Raw genomic sequence first — 14288 nt, forward strand, 5'->3', positions numbered from 1 at the left:
TATGACAGAGGAGCTAGTTGGAGAAGAACAAGGGGGATTTAGGAAGGGAAAAGGGTGTGTAGATCAGATATTTGTTCTAAGATGTTTAGTGGAGAAGTATCTAGAGAAGGGAAGGAAAGTGTATGCTGCCTTCATGGACTTGGAGAAAGCTTATGACAGAATAGATAGGCAAGGTATGTGGAAGGTATTAAGAATATATGGAGTGGAGGGGAAATTGTTGAGTGCTGGGAAGAGTATGTACGAAGGAGCTAGGGTTACGGTGCGAGTGGACGGTAAGCTGAGTGAGTTCTTTGATCTCAATGTGGGACTGAAACAGGGGTGTGTGATGTCTCCATGGCTGTTTAATATATATACGGATGGGGTTGTAAAGGAGATGCAAGGTAGGGCAGTGGATGTGGGAGTGGCCCTAATGAATGAGGGTGAGATTTGGAAGCTTCCGGTGTTGCTGTTTGCTGATGATACAGTATTGTTGAGTGAAGATGAATGGGAGTTGCAAGGTTTGGTGAATGAATTTGGGACAGTGTGTAGGAGGAGGAAGCTGAAAGTTAATGTAAACAAAAGTAAAGTTATGGTGTTTGAGAGGAATGAAGTCACAGAGTGTGCAGTGAGGTTGGATGGTGAGGATATGGAGAATGTGAGTGCATTCAAGTACTTGGGTAGTGTGATGAGTAAGGATGGAACTTTGGGGGATGAAGTATGTGAAAGGGTACAGCAGGGAAGAAAGGTTGTTGGTACACTGAAAGCCGAGATGAGAAATAGGGAGGTGAGTATGGAAGTTAAAAAGTCACTGCATGATGGTATTGTGACCCCTACCCTGACGTATGGAATCGAGGCGTGGACCTTGCAAGAGGGGAACAAGTCAAGAGTGAGAGCAGTGGAAATGAGTTACTTGAGAGGAGCATGTGGAGTGACGTGGAGGGACAGGTTGACGAATGAAGAAGTGAAGAAACGTTGTGGGGTAGATGTGGATGTGGTTGAAAAGATTAGGAGAAATACACTGAGGTGGTTTGGACATGTGGAGAGAATGGAGAATGAAAGACTGACTAAGAGGGTGTATGTAAGTGAGGTGGAGGGAGGGAGAGGGAGGGGTAGACCGAGGATGAGATGGAGGGATGGAGTTGAGAGGTATATGAGGGAGGGGGGAGTGAGCTGAGGGGAGGGTAGTCAATTGGTGGGTGACAGAGTGACTTGGAGGCGTTTTGTCTGCGGCCACCCTTTGCAGGATTAGGGCGTCGGGCTATAGATAGATAGATAGAGAGACAATACTCTTAAGTTGTTAATCAACCCCAGTCTGTCTGACCAGGCAAACTCATCAATCGCAGGCAAGCAACTGCTCCTTCTGGGCCATCTCACTCACTGAACCGATGCTTCCCAGTAGTCGACAGCACTCGTGACACTGAGGCGCAACGAAGCATGGAGAAGAATGTGGTGGTCTGGTCCATGGATAGTCACTGCATTTGTGCCTCTCCACCCACTTAACAGGAGCACCATAGCAGCTCCCATTACTGTAACTGGTTATATGGTTACCTCTCAGCAATGTACACTACAGTAATTGGTTTCCTGGGTTACAGGAAACCATTAAGCTTTGTCACGAAGTGTAAGGCCACCTGAAGTGGAAAGAAAAATAATAAAATGGCAAGCGAAAGTAATGGGAAATGCTGAAAAAAAGAAGGGCAAACAAAGAAACAGAATGATAAAGGTGAAAAAAGAAGTAGGAAGCACTACAACAAGTGAGTGGATGATGGTCACCAACACCTACTACCACTGCACAATAAACTCATTACGCTGTAACTCCATGGACTGGGAGGTACAGTAGGATAAAAAGTGTAAGTGAAACAATAAGTGACCATTGACAACAAGTACTAGGTCCAGGACATGGTGTACTTTTGCTAGCTAGAAGGTACCATTTGCTATTTGTACTGGAGGGACATTATCTAAACTAGGTTATTCACAGAAATATATACCATTAGTCTAACTGACAAATTTTTACAAGGATTAAGATCTATCTGCACACATGTGCATGCATGCGTGTGTGGGTACTGGTACTACACCATGTCCCGCAAACTATGATGTGCACCTTAACCCCTCTTTTTCTCGAATATGATATGAGATGGTCTACTTACCTCTGAGAGCCTCCACCTGGGCCCTGAGTGATTTATTTCTCTCTTTCTTCACCTCCAAATTCTTCTGCAGCTTGACCAGACGCCTCTCCATCTCCTCAATGCCTTGAGTCTGAACAATGAAGAAATAATTATAATGCAATAATAAAATAACAATAATAAAATAATAATAATAATAATGTTTATTCCAGACACAGTACATACACTGATATATACAGGGGTCCATTTTCAAGAGTTAGTATTAATAATAATAGGTAACCTTCTTCTGTGCCAAGAAAAAGTGCACCAAAAAAGCATCAAGAATGCACCAAACATTATAAGCATAGTAACAATGTACTGCTGCACATACCACAAAGCATTATCATATCACAGCCATCATTATCCCAGTGACTAATTGATCTTTGCATTGTTTAAAGGCAGGTCACAAACTCAATAGCCTTCTCCAGTGTGCCTGTTGGCTATGCTTGTTCCTAAGAGAGAATTTATTATTTTTTCTATCAAAGGATTGTATTCGTTTTGTAAATTTATACACAAGTTTCCTAATGAGAGACTGACAGCAATGTACAGTGCTCGACAAAAGTATTGAGCGCCCTGTGTCCCTCCTACGAAACAAACCTTTCAACTATGGAAAAACATGTAAATAATGCATTATATTTACCTTTAATGCTTCGTAGGGTTTTCTTTGCTCTTCTTCACAGACCTGAGACGTCATGGAAGTGAAAGGGTGAGGTTCCTCAGGTGCTGGGGTGATATACTTGCCCAGGACTCACGAATGGCTGCTTCCACCTTAGGCAGAGGGCTCACATCCTTCCCTTGGAGATTCTTCTTTACAAGGTACCAGAGGTTTTCTGTCGGGTTGAGGTCTGGGCTATTGCCTGTCCAGTCTTTCATGAAGGAGACCTCGCAGTCACGAAGCCAGTTGGTGACAGATTTTGCTTTATGAGCAGGTGCACCATCCTGCTGAAACACTCGTGCACCTGTGAGCTCGAAGGACTCAGGTAAATGATCACAAAGAAGCTCCAGGTAAATGTACTGATTCACTCTGCAGTTCTTGGGAATCACAACATGCTTCCCCAAACCCTTCCCAGAGAAACAACCCCATACCATTAGTGAATCAGGGTGTTTAACTGTGCTCTCCACGTAATGGAGGTCAAGCGGGTCACTACCTCTGTGCCGGTACACGCATGCTCCTCGATTACAGGTAACAGTAAACGTTGCCTCATCAGACCACAACACTGACAACCATTGGTCCTCACCCCAGTTAAGGTACTTGTTAGCAAAGGCAAGCCTATGAAGTTGCTGGTTACGTGTAAGAAGAGGCTTTCTCACAGGACTGTGGCTTGTGTAACCAAGTTCATAGACTCTTCGAGAAACCGTGCTTACTGAAACTTCGCCAAACACTTCCGGGTTGCTCTCCTTAATTTTCCTTGCACTCACACAAGGATTAGACTCCACTGCACGTTTTAACACATTACCAGACCTCAGGGAAGTTTTCCTGGGCCTACCAGATCACGGTTTCTTTGTAGGAACGTCATCACTATTTTCCACTCGGTAACAGGCACACCACCTCTGCACTGTCGACTGAGCCACACCAACCAAATCACTAATTTCCTTCGTGGGGTGGCCTGCCTCCTTTAGAGCAATGATCTGTGATATGATTTCACTCGACAATTCACGGGTAGGGGCCATAAGAAAGTAGTGAAGGCCAAAACACAGCCGGACACTAGGTAAAAAATGGCGCAAGAAGAGAGGGAGGAGCAGCCGGGTTCCTCTCTCACGCAGCCCGTAGGCAACTGAGGCGCCAGCCAACCAGCGCGCAGTAAGGCCTCAGGCTGCCCTGACGTCACGTTAGCGGCCCAAACTTCTGGCTCAATTTTTAGTCCAAAAAAGGGTGATTCTTTTTTCGCCAAAAGTATTGTGCGCCCTGACATAAGCACTCAATACTTTTGTCGAGCACTGTACATTAAGGAAGAAGCATAACATACTTGTACTCTCATATTCCGAGAGTCCAAGGAACATTTTTAATATATTATGGTGTGATGATGTATTCATTCCATCTATGGTGGATTTCTTGTATTTCCAAAATTTTGAATTACCTTGCACATAAAGATGCCTTTGCTGTCATCCTGTGTCTGCATCATCTGAGCGGTCACTCGAGATATAGTGACCTAAATACTTTATATATACGTCTCTTCTAGTATCTGTTGGTTTATGGAATATTTTGGCAATTCTGAATTTATTACTAAACCAGATTTGAAGATCATTACAGAACTTTTCAGAGGATTAAATCTGACTGAGTGTTTACTACCAAAGTTTTCACATATATTTAATAATTTGGTGAGCCCTGCTGCAGTGGGTGCAATTAAAACTCGGTCGTCAGCATACATGAGATGATATATCACAGATTCACCGTAGCAACAACCAATATGACTCTTGTTCAGTTCCATGTTAAGGTCATCCATGTGCAATTGCATTCATGAGTCCCGATACACATGTAGTCATGTTGTCTACTGTTGTGTTCAACGCTGGTAGGATGTTGAACTTTTTCACTTGCTACCTGGTCAAATTATGTTCAGCGTACCAGGCAGTAAGAGCAGAAGTTCCATATTCTAAAAGCAGTGAGCACTACAATAAACACACTCACATGTATTTACCTATTTGTATTTACCTAATTGTAATATACAGGAATTGAGCAAAGCTCGTGTTGTCCTGTCTCCATATCCACATTTATCAAGTCTACCTTTACACACATGAATGTTTTTCTCATGCACCACCTCTTTGTCTAAGTCGTTCCAAATATTTAAGTATTTACCTAATATAAACAATTGTGATATACATGGAATGTACTATGCTCGTGGATTTCCGTCGCTGTTTCTCAATAAGTCGAATTTAGCTTTAAACTCGTTTAAGTTTTTAGACTGGACGATCTCTTTGTCCAGGCTATTCCATAAGTCTATACTTCTGTAAGGAAAGCTATATTTCTTGATATCCTTCAAGCTGCTTGACTTTTTCAATTTCATTCCATGTCCTCTTGTTGCTCTCTTATCCCATACAAACAGGTCCTCTTTGTCAATTTTATCTACTCCCACCATGGTCCTGAACACCGCAATCATGTCTCCCCGCTTTCTCCTTTCCTCTAACGAAGGCAAATCCAGTTTTTCCAGCCTCTCTCTGTATGACAGGTCCGTCAGACTGGGGACCATCTTGGTTGCTGTTCTTTGTATTCTCTCAATCTTGTTTATATCTTTCTTTTTGTGTGGGGACCACACTACCGCTGCATATTCTAACTTGGGGCGGATCATCGCCACTATCAATTTTTTCATCATTTCCTCATCCATATAATGAAATGTTACTCTTATGTTAGCCAAGAGCTTATAAGTCTCTCCAACTATCTTGTTAATGTGCTTTTCTGGTGACAAACTATCTTGGACCAGCACTCCCAAATCATTCTCTTCTCTCCTTTTTGTGATTAATTCATTACCCAAAAAATATTCAGTGATGGTCTCCTGGTACTTTTACCCATTTCCAATATTTTACATTTCTTTACATTAAATTTCATTTCCCATGTCCGGCTCCAATTGTATATCCTATCCAAATCCTCCTGCAGTATTTTACAATCCTCCTCAGCCTCTATCTTCCTCAAGATCTTTACATCATCAGCAAACAGACTTGCATAACTGTTCACTCCATCTACCATATCATTTACGTAAATCAGGAACATTACTGGCGCCAACACTGAGCCTTGAGGGACTCCACTTGTTACTTCCCTCCATCCAGACATCTTTTCCTTTATTACTGTCCTCATTTGTCTGTCTCTCAAAAAGTCTCTCATCCATTCCAGAAGTTTCCCCTTTAGTCCTCCAATATATTCTAGTTTCCACATTAGTCTCTTATGAGGTACCTTGTCAAAGGCCTTCTCTAAGTACACACAATCCACCCAACCATCTCTCTCCTGTACCACATCAATCGCTCTTGAGTAAAAGCTCAACAAGTTTGAAACACATGACCTTCCACTTCTGAATCCAAACTGACATTCAGCCAAAATATTCATCTCTTCCAGATATCTTATCCATCTGTCTTTCAGGATTCTCTCACACAATTTTGTGACCATGCTGGTTAGAGACACTGGTCTATAATTCAGGGGTTCTTCCCTGTTTCCTCCCTTGTAAATTGGTACCACATTTGCCCTCTTCCATTCTTTTGGCACTTTCCCCTCTTCCAGTGAGCATACAATTAAGCTGTGAATTTTATCCGCCAGTTGTTCTCTGCATTCCTTCAGTACCCAATTAGAAATTCCATCAGGTCCTGGGGCTTTCCTTACATCTTGAGTTTCCAGTAATTTATACACTTCCTGTACCTCCACTTTTATATCTTTCATCACCGGAACATTTCTAATCACTCCCTCCCCTTCCAAAAGCTCCTTTTCTTTAGTGAAAACTGACTGGAAACATTTGTTCATTATTTCTGCTTGCATTGCCGCATCCTTAAAGACCTCTCCTTCTACTTTCAGCTTGGTCATTCCTTCCTTTTGTTTCAGTTTGCCATTAACAAATCTATAAAACAGTTTGGGTTCATCCTTGCATTTGTCAATTATACCTTTTTCAAAGTTCCTTTCTTCTTCTCTACGTATTCTTGTGTATTCATTTCTTGTTCTTTTATATTCTTCCTTTGTTCTGTCATTACCTCTCTTTCTCCAATTGTTCCACGCCTTATCTCTCTCTTTTTTTGCTATCATACACCTTCTATTAAACCACTCCTTTTTCCTGTTTTCTTTCCCTCTTACTCTTGGTACAAATTTTTCCACTCCCAAATTATAGAGGTCTAGAAAGATATCCCACTTCCTCTGTATCTCTCTTGTTTCTCTGAATTTTCTCCAATCCGCATTTTCAAAAAAGTTTCTCAATCCTGTAAAATTTGCTTTGCCAAAGTTGTATCTTCCCTGTCTATGAAGCTCGTCTCTTGGCTCGACATTTCCTATTAACATCTGGAACTCAGTGACCACGTGATCACTTTTTCCCAAAGGACAGAGATATTCTAATGATTCTATTACATCGGGTTCTTTGGTGAACAGTAAATCCAACCTTGCTGGTGTGTCCTCACCTCGAAACCGTGTCTCTTCTTTGACCCATTGCGTCATCACATTATTCACTATTATATTTAATAACATAGTGCCCCACGAATCCTCGCCGCTTCCCGAGTACCATTCCTCCCAGTTCACCTCTTTACAATTAAAGTCACCCACCAAAATTATATTATTGCTTTTCTCAATTATTTTTTGCAAGTAGCTAGCCATATCTGACAACATCTCATGGTATTCATCATCCTTCCATGCTCTCGTCTTTGGGGGAACATACACTACCGCCATATCTCTCTTAACATTCTCTCCAGTTTCTAATTTCATATATATCACTTCAGCTCTGCCTTCTCCCATTTCCACAGTACAGTATCTACATTTATGTTATTCTTCACAGCTATCATCACTCCTCCTCCCTTTTTTTCTTTTCTGTCTTTTCTCCATAGTTGTATTTACCATCTCCCAAATGAACATCAATATCTTCTCTTAATTTGGTCTCTACAAAGCACATGACATCAGGTTCATGTTCTCTCAAGAAATCATTAATTTCGATCCTTGTTGATATGAAACCATCAACATTAGTATATATCACCTTCAAATTATTTTTGACGTTTTTAATACCCTCTTCTCTCCTACTCTCTGTCTGTACCACTTCCTCAACTTCTGATCTTTCACAACCATCCCCCCTAGTTTCCTTCACTTCTATTTCCTTAAATACCATTTCCTTACTTTCATATCCAATACTCTCCAAAAAAAAGTATTACGTTCTTCCTCTGTCCTCTTATCATTTTTTTCCTTTACTTCTTCCTTTAATGATTTTAAAACTTCTTTTTCTTCTTCATTCAGATCTTTTCTTATTATAATATTTTCCATCCCTGCCTCATTGCTTAATTTCCAGGTCACTTTAAGTATCTCATTTATTACACTTTCTGATGTAAACTTGACTCTCATTGGTCTTGTTTCCCCTTTCTTATAAGGCCCTATCCTCCTTACTTCCTCAATTTCTTTTACCCACTTGTCTCCTTCGGGGTCAATCTTGCCTAATATTCCTCTCACCATGTTCGTGTCTCTCTCGAGTCTTACGAACCTAACCTTTTCTTCCTCTTCCCTGTTTCCAAATACTACCACACATCTGTTCCTTTCTACAGTTTCTCTCACTATTTTCTCTTTTTTCTTCAGTATTTTCACTACATTTTCTTCCATTTCTTTCTTGTTCATTTCCCTTTCTTCCTGGATGATCTCTCTTAAGCTGACCACTTCTTTCTGTTCTTCTTCTATGTGTGCCCACTTTGCCTTATGTTCTTCTAATACATTACTCACCTTCTCCGTTTTATTAGTACTCTCTTCTAGTTTCCTCCTCAGTTCAACATTTTCCCGCTTCAAATTCCTAATCTCTTCATTGGCTGTTTCATTGGACTGGATCAGACTCTGTATGGTGGTTTCCGTATTTACTGACACATCCTTTATCACTAGATTCTCTACTTTCTTTTCGAGTTCACTAATCCTCATAATTAATGTTTTCACCAGGTCCATGACATTGGTATTAGCATCAAATCCTTGAAATTCCATTCCCTCAATGTTTACATTTTCGGCCATGTTTAATGTAACGGTAAAGTACCAAAACAGCTGTTACCGAATAAACCACAAACATTCATGTATACTATAGCCAACAAATCTTTACATTTTTGGTAGTCTACTAACTTTCATTATTTTAAATTTAAAGAAAGACCCTAGGAGACAGGACAGACAAAATTCCTGAAACTACTTAAGGTTAGGAGCGATGGCTAGGACATCTGCTCTCTCCGGCTGCTCGTTCGTGTGTATCGGTACACATGAATGCGACTGTACATATCAACTAGATATGGAGACAGCATCCCCCTTTGCCTTACACCTTTTGGAGACAGCATCCCCCCTTGCCTTACACCTGTAACAGTGAAGGAACTGGAGAGGACACTGCACATTGTTTGGTGTATAAGCAGTCTGATAATGTAGTTTGGTATTCCCCTGCTCAACAATTTCTTAAATAAAATCTTCTGACAGATTCTGTCAAAGGCCTTACTTGCATCCAGAAAGCAGGAGAATACAGAGCTGTTCATACTGTTATAAGAATCAATTACTTCTTTTAATACACAATGCACTGGTCAGTACTATGGTTTTTCTGGAACTCAAACAGGCTGCTGTTGGTGGTAATATATGCTGACATTTTATCAAGAAATACTTGTACTATTTCCACAACTTTTCTGGCAATGCTGACAAGTGCTATTGGTCTGTGGTTATCTTTAGATGTTATTCTGCCTGTCTTATCATTTATTACTGGCACCAATTATAAAAGATATCACTGAAACAGGTAATATTCCATGTATAAACTTGTGAAACAAGTACTGATCGAGTTTGTGTAACAAGCGTTTAGATACAAATCTGAGATGTTCAGCATATATGCCATCAAGCCCACAGTTATTTGCCTGACAAAATACTGTAATCAAACAACCATCGAGACATCATTGCTTGAGTCAAGGGAAAGTTAAACATAGAATATACCGACAATGTACCGCACAAAAAAATAACTGAATTTAGCTTATTCTGAATGGATGGTACTCATTTCACTTCTAAAATGTGATATACAGTAGTTGACTTTTGGCATACAATTCTCCAGTGGCCTGTAACAGATACTGAATTCCACATAATAAGGGATTGTAGCCCGGAAAGATGTTTTACCATTTCTTGAAGTTCGCTGGTGTAACTCTCAATGGTGTCTTTTAACTGGTCCATCCTCAGTATCGGCACAGTATTCTTTCCTTGTTGTGTCTTGTTTGTTGCCATCTTACTAAACTCAATCTTGCCCGTTCTGTAAGACAGTAAGAATGACCGTGCCAACTTGAAAATGCGTAAGCACACACACGTCAGTCGTCACCCTCGCCAAGCGTCTTCAGCATTCGAAAAAGACGTGTGAGTGTGACTGTGTGTGTGTGTCTGTGTGTGACAGAGAATTGCTTCACTTTTTAAAATTAGTACAGGTATTAGGAATATCAGATTATTTTAATGGAACATGTGCAAATCGTCAGATGTCACATCATCTGATTATTTTTTTTTTATTTTGCCACGTAAAGATGAAGTGAGATTAAAGAGAGAGAGAGAGAGAGAGAGAGAAAGAGAGAGAATCATCTGTATGCTCAGTGAAAAGGGCCAAACAAATTTTCTACACCAACCATACCTCAGACCTAACCATTGACGTTTATATATATATTTATATATATATATATATATATATATATATATATATATATATATATATATATATATATTATTATTATTATTATTTTTATTGATGCATTTTCACATAGAAGGGTCAACCCGGTGACTGTGAAGCTATCAAACCCTTGTCACGTGCTTCTCTGTAAAGAATTCATTTAACCAATGCCAAAGTTTCATCAACTTTCATAGAGCTACTTGTTCCTTCCTCATTCACACCATCCACCTTCAGACTCTCATATATACCCTTTTCGCCATTATATCTATATCCATTCATTTCCAATGACCATACATCTTGCATTTCAGGCTAATTTCAGGTCAACTGACTTCGCCGTCTTTGATAAATTTAACTTCTTACCCTGTACACCTCATTGTTCCACTAACATTTCTTAATAATCCCATTTTCACTGCTTTTACTTTTCACTTCTTGCTCTCACGCCATACGAGCCAGACACCTTTATCACGGAAGGAGTGGTCACAAATGAGCGCCTTCCTTGTCTCCCTGTTGGCCTTTAGGCTGTCCTCTTGACTCCAGCCCACACCATCCTCAGTATTCCTCACTCATACAGTCACACTGTTTACCTCTCTACCTCATCCTCGTTCTTCCCCTTCTCCCTATCCTACTCGTATATACCCTCATAGCCTTTTGTTATTTGTACAACAGTGTCTATCTGGAAAATATGCTGACATAAATAATCTTGTGCAAAGTAACTATTCATAGTTAGGCAATAAAAGCTAGTCTTGGTTTTAGTCCCCAGCATGCACAAAGTGCTCTTTAGCCGCTTCAAAATATGCCCCTCCTGAAAGTCTGTGCACGTCACTGCCAACCCATCACCCACCATCCCATTATTTCACACTTTCAACACATTCATAGTCTTTCTACATCCATAATACAGTATCCATATTTAGCTATCCCATCATGTGACCAAGTACCTTCCCATCTCCTGGTATCCACATTGCACCCACTTCTACTTCTGCATGGACTGTCTGCCTTAGCTGTTGCAAATTATATAATTCACTTACTCTACTACCCACCCAAAGGGCTTACATTTTGCCCTGTAAGAGGCAACACTCTGTCAACTTACTCTTACCTCCAACCATATCCAATTCAGAGTTTCATGAACCCTGTTCCTTATTAAGCAGTGTGAACTCTTGGTCATCCTTTAAGAGTTCACAGATTTGTTCTCACAAAGCAACAAAGATTAAGGTTTAATGGCCCTCATGCACCACACACACGTGTGGTTGGCTGCCTCTCTGCCAACCGCCATATGAAAAACCCACCTATGCAAAGAGGAGGCTCACAAGGTGGACGAGATGCTTTCCTTGAGTGGATGAAGCATAACAGAGCTCTTGGTCTTCAACTGGAGTACTGACACCATGACATTCTGTAAGAATTACCAGTATCTTAACAATGCCACTATCAAGGGAACCCAAAAGCACTCATGAATAGATGATTCCCTTGAGTTGTTGTTGGATCAATAAATACATTAGATTTTTAATCTGACTTGCAGGCTGATGCCACTTCACCCTCAAGATGAACAGAAGACAGCTTCACCACTGGAGGAGGACTGCTAGTTTAAGGTGTTGCTCATTAGCATCTGCAATAGGCCTGCCACTTCTGCCAGACTGGTGGACACTGCCTAGAAAGAATTACTATGTTAGGCATACCTCACGTACCTGGATTATATAAAACTTTTGCAGCCACATGGAAATAGCCTCTGCAATGGCTCAGGGATGTTTTTGGCAGAACCTACAGCACTTTCCTCCTCAAGCCCAGCAAATACCTTCCTGGGATACACTTGTATCACCTTCGAGTACTAGCTCATATATCTCCTACATCTGCTGTTAAAATATTCTTTTTTTCTTTCCATTATTACGGTAACTTTTGGTACATGTCCACTGATGCCCTCTTTGTAATAAACTATTTGAATCTGGTTGTCCTTTCCAGTATTACAGCAAATTTTGGGACATGTCTAATGATGTCCTCTTTGTATTCTTTCATCAAAATGTCATATTCTCTTGGATATTGACTTTTTTTTTTTTTTCTCTCCCACTCCTGTCCATGTTTCCAAAATAATATCTGAGGCAGCCAGAATATGCCCTTCCATAATTAAATCTATCCTGCTCATTAATGTCTACTCTCACTCCCACATCTCCCACCAACACCTCCATCTCAGTTCCCAAGTCATCGCTCTTCTCAGCAGGGACTAGTACTTTTTGTTGTGCACATCACAGGGTCACAGAGATCTTATATGAATATCAAGTCTAACTGAGGGTTTGTCATCTCATCTAGTACAGTACTTGTATTTTCTATTTTCCATAACATGTTGACATATTTTCTCCCACTAAATTCATTAACCTGTTTCCCCAAGGTTCTTTATTGCTTTCTGCATCCATTCCTTCCCAGTGAAGGCACTGAAGTATTTTATCTTTACAATCTGTGAATGATTTCATATAATTTTTGAGAAGCCTTGTGTAATGAAAGTGCTACATATGGTATTGTTTAAAAAGAGACTCCTCCAGTATGAAAGGTGCACTCAATGCAAAATACAATCATAAGAAAGAAGCAAAAGTAAAACATATCATCAGAAGAAGGATTATAACAGTGTCTTTACAACATCCCAGTGAAGGAAAATTGTGTTTTTGGTTAATCTAAAACCTTTATCTGGTATATTTCATGCCACTACCTATAACATAACACACGGTATGGTTAAAGCATGATGGTAATGAGGCAACTCTGAACTCTCTAAAATAAAATTTATTTTGAGCATAGTTACCCAATACAAAATTCTTTTGCATATTCAGCTATGTATTGCAAAAATTATATTTACTGTTTTTTAAAAATCAGATACTATTATATACAATTAAATGCATTTTACAAAAAATGAGAGCTAAAGTAGCTGCAGCTTGTCATTGTTGTTTGGAAGCTCCTCCATATCCAACACTTGGACTTCATTTGCATCCACAACTTTTACACATAAATCTGTCAATGTCCTTTCACATAATAATGTCTCTTTTCCTTTATGGACATGATGCTTATTTATGACAATAATGAAATACAATATTCATCTTTGTCATGGAACAAAGATAATCACAAGGACAGTACAGTATAATGAACTACCTATATGACTTACTTACATGAAAACTGATTGTGTTGTTTTAGAGTACAATTTTAATTTTCTTTTTAGTGGTTAGCCAGAGTAAATTTAGTAAGTACTCTTCAACTACTGAAACTGCATATCAAAAAAGGCTTTATTTAGCCTTTCTATTGACAGGGGCTTCTCTTAGTGAATTTAAGTCTGACATTTCACAGAATAAAATTCCTCAAGTCCCTAAACCACTGAAATAGTTGTAATGAGAAAACAGTATTACCCTACTAACAATCCCCCTTTAAGTGATACCCCGCCTTTGTGATACAAAAAAAATAACATCTTTCCCTGCCTATCAATGGCCGGTCCCCGGTTATCCGATTTTTTTTTTTTTTTTTTTTTTTTTTTTAAACCAAGTGCTGGGCAGGCACCGGTGCCCAGCAGGATGGCTGACATTGTTTACATGCATAGAACCGATTGTGCATCGCTGCCTTATGGTGCGGGCTCCCATGCTTCAGAGCTCCCTTCTTCCAGCGTCAGTGGCTGAATGAAGACCTCCCTTACACTTGCCTATGCTACATCATGTTACATCACTATCTTGCATTGCAACAAATCATTGTTGATCATAACTGTGTTCTTGCAATGCTAGTAATCAGTGATGTGTGATTTACTGTAATTTTGAGTGATTTATTATTGTTTTGGAAAATAAGGTGATGATGACTGGTAAGGGTGATGCACATGGTGGTGCTACTGGTG

The sequence above is a fragment of the Coenobita brevimanus genome, chromosome 54 (genome assembly GCF_032717465.1).
Source record: "Coenobita brevimanus isolate Jiangsu-jjx chromosome 54, ASM3271746v2, whole genome shotgun sequence".
Classification (NCBI taxonomy): domain Eukaryota; kingdom Metazoa; phylum Arthropoda; class Malacostraca; order Decapoda; family Coenobitidae; genus Coenobita; species Coenobita brevimanus.